The following is a 4,018-nucleotide window of genomic DNA, read 5'->3' as shown; positions in this document are numbered from 1 at the left end:
TTTGTGTGTTCTTCTCAGTAGTTCTATTGTGATTTTTCTAAAAATAAATTTTAAAAAAAGGTTTGTATGTTCTTCTTCTCAGTAGTTCGGAAAATAAAAAAACTTGGTGCTTACTCACCTAGGGAAGGATCCTTTAAATAGTTTGTGTACCCTCAGCAGCTCAGGTTTATTTCCTACATACATTTCAATAATTTTGGAATTAAGTTAGCCAGAAGCAGCAAAGCTTTGAGCTGCTTACCTGTGTGGAAGTGTAGAGAACACATCTGTCTGTGTGAAGGACAGGCATGGCTTTTGAAGAAAAAGATTTGGTAACCCAGGATCTACTGAAAAGATGCACTTAGACATCTTATTATGGACAAACTAAAAAGCGTTCAGTTTTTGTCATCCAGTTATCAGATCCTGGAGCAGTAGACACTTTTGCAGGGCCATGTGTTGTTTCGCCTTCTGATGTGAGAGGACCATAAGAGAATGAAAAGGCAAAGCAGGGGTTGCCAAGTGCCTGAATAATAACAAATTCACTGATTTTTCCACCTTACTGATTTGTTCAGTTGTGGTTCCACAGTCTGGAGTTGTGGAAGAAAGAAGAAAGACTGGCTGCTGCCCCCAGAAAACTTGAAATTTCAGTCTGTTCTCTTGTGAGAATGTGCCAGTTTATGGGTTTCTGTTACTTACCTGTGGATAAGACATAGCAGTACACTTGCAGTTATTGGGGTATTAATTGTTGCATTGCTATTTGCCTCAGTACCCACAGAAAATTTGATCTCTTTTCTTTTTTGCTCATCTGCCATTATGGTACAGAGCTGAATATTCCAATTCATTATTTGTCCTACACTCTGGGACAGGGAACATTATCAGTTAACCATTATTCACCACTCTACTGAAGTAATTTTGCAGTCGCATCCCCCAGATAGCTGCAGCCCATCGTGGCCTTATGAGCTGCCATTGACCTTCAGATGTGGGAATTAATGCAGTTTCTATACAGGTTTCAATCAGACTGTGGAATGAAAAAAGTACTGTCCTTTCTGAGTCCAAACTGCAACTTGATCCCTGTGAGGTCCCTTTACCAATAAACTGAGTTAAAATGGGTGGCAGCAAAGAGCACTGCCCTGTTCCTGTGGCACACCCTCTTCACTTGCAATTCTTATTCTAGTCTACCTCCTGTGAGGATGAGGAGCAGTTGCCATCAGTAATAGGAGGAAAAATAATCAAAGCAGGATCTTGTAGAACAATAAATAATACATCACTTTATCTTCTACAAGGTGGCTGCAGTGGCAGTTTATTCATCCTATTGGTGGAAAAGACTGCTTGAAAAATGTTTTGATGGTTTTGAAATGCAATATTCATTTTAAATACTTACTCAAAGTTATCCAAATGAATTAATTGGATTGTGCAAATGAAAGCAAGCAAATCTTAAGCATAACATTTGACAGCTTTTTGCTGTAACCCTTTTTTGTGCATATTTCAGTATCTGTGCCAAATTTTGAATGCTAAGAAAAACATTTTACTGCACTCAGTTTTCAGTATATCTTGGGCTGAATTACACTTTCAATGCTGCTTTTCTGTGTTGGCTTTTTTTTTTCCACTTTAGGCCACAATCTCAACCACATGTTGTATGTGTGTTTTTCACTTGAGAGACAAGTTGAAAAATGTTACTTCCTTTTTGCTCTTTTCTGTTACACAGTTACAAAAACATGTTTAAAAGGAAGTGAAGAGATTATTAGTAATGGGAAGAGGATTTAAATGGAGAAAACCCACAGTTTTCCCAAATCTCTGTATTTGGAGTACTTTAATAACCACAAGACTAAAATACATATTCCTCCATCTGCTTGTGAAAACTCATTGAAGCTTTAGCTAGTACGTAGTAATTTTATTCTTCTGTTGTCAAGAAATTGTATCACCAATTCACTTGTGTGTTTGGCTAACATTTAAATTAATGGTTTATATTACTGGATGCTTCAATATTTTAATTAAAGTACTTCTGTTTTTATGGAAAAAAATGAGTAGTGTAGGATATTAGTGGCATTCCCAAGTAGTTCTAGTGTATAATTCAGTTGTTTCATCTCCAGTAGACACGTACAGCAGGTTGCCCACGCCAAAGAGAGCAATGTCTGACCTCTGCCCACACGAAGATGAGGCTGCCACTGTGATGAGTTGTGACTGAACTCTTGCTCCCTTTTAGTTTGTCTCATCCAAAAGAGGCCTGATGGGGTAAAAGTATGTAGAGAATAGACAGACATGCTGTCTCCTTTTCTACATCCATCCGAGTTTCTGAAATATTGGAGTTTTCTTAAAAAACAAGTAAAAAGTAAAAAAAATGTAGGCAACTCATCCACCTTGTCAGGTAAATAGTAGAGAGAACTTTGTTTTCGTTTATGCAGAAAAAGATGGGTCAATGATATTTCAAGTGCTAAAACTGCTATTTATGGTCAGATATTTGTAATATACAGTATTTTTTACTTGATATCTTGGGAAAGCTGTTGTATGTTTTTGACAGCACCGAGATTAGGAAGTTCCTGTAATGCTCCCAAGAACAGGAGGGGGATAAGCATTCAAGTGACTCCTACACAAGATCCCCTCCTTCCAGTGCTGCCCACTTTCATAATTTTATTGAGCTAGACAGGGAAATAGCTGGCTTCAGAAGGACTGAACAAGATGTGCATCATCTTCAAACTTCATCTGAGAATGTTCAATATCACAATGAAGTTGTATCAGCAGGCAGGTGAGACAATGCATTTTGGGAAGACTTCACTTGCAGGAACAACTATTTTGAAGTAAAGCTATTGAACATGTGTAAGCTGTTTGGACCTGCCTGGGACTAGTACCTAACTTTGCCAACATTCCTGTTCCCTTCAGGCAAATTCATCACTAGTGTGAAGATCAGCACATGCAGGCCTGCTTTTGGCATTCTGGAAAGAAAGAACAAACAGCCATTGGATTTATGGGATTGCTCATTTCATGGTATAGTTCTTGTTTCAACTGACTGAAAAAGTCACCTCCTCAGCCTAAATCTTCTTAGCTGTTCTGAGACTGAGCAATTTGCCCTGACATGGAGAATGATGATACTCAAATTGAACTTTAGAGCTTCTATTAGTAGCTTTAAGCCAGATCTTTACAAACCGTTCTGCTGTTTCAAATTTGGGCCGGGGAGAGGGAGGAAGTTGACCTGCTTGAAGACCAAGCTTCTTAAGGACCCAGTACCACCACGTTCTATCAGTCCATCTTGTTGTTGCATCTGGTTTTTGTAGTTACCATGAAAGCATGAATTCAGCTGTATGTTCTGCATTAACAGAAATGCAGTTGGGGGCAGCCTGTGCCCCACACCAGACTGAATCACCCTGAAACAACACAAGTGCTCAGACTGGCCACTCACGGTAGCAGAGTCATGAGCTATTTGCTGCCCCAGACAAAACAGCTCTGACAAAACCCCCTGCAGCTCATCCCCCAGCACAAGGGAGGATGCACACCAGTCACCCTGCTGGTGCTGGGCACCAGGGTGATGGCTGCAGTCCAGTTCAAAGGACAAGGCACATGTGTTTGCCAGAGAAATACTTGAGATAGCTATGATGCTATGACAAAACTGGATTTAAATCACATCAGTAATTTAAATTCAAGTCCATGTACAGATAGATGCATGATTTTTTTTCATCTTCCAAAGATTTGTACCATCACAGTCAGCACTATCTGACATCTCTCCCCATGAACGCTATGCATGGATATTTATATTTAAAAAAAATCCCCAAAACCAAAAAACTAGATCAATAGAAACAGTCGTGATGTGCAATGTTTACCTCTGAAGTTAAGCATCTACTGGGGAGTGGAGCATGCTTCAGTTCAGTAGTCCAACATCACATTTTAAATTTATGAAACTAGTTTTTTTTGTCATCCCTCTGTAGCCAATTCCAAGTTGCTGCAAAGTGGATTCCTAACCTCCATCCACTTCCTTTATTTCGTGGCCTGAGTGAGAGTTAAGTCTGACAGGATTGCTTTTATCAGCTGTTATTGCTGAGCCAAAAAACAA

Source organism: Passer montanus, unplaced genomic scaffold (genome assembly GCF_014805655.1).
Source record: "Passer montanus isolate IOZ18808 unplaced genomic scaffold, ASM1480565v1 scaffold56, whole genome shotgun sequence".
NCBI lineage: Eukaryota > Metazoa > Chordata > Aves > Passeriformes > Passeridae > Passer > Passer montanus.
The sequence above is the reverse complement of the archived record's forward strand: the minus strand, read 5'-3'. Positions refer to the sequence as shown.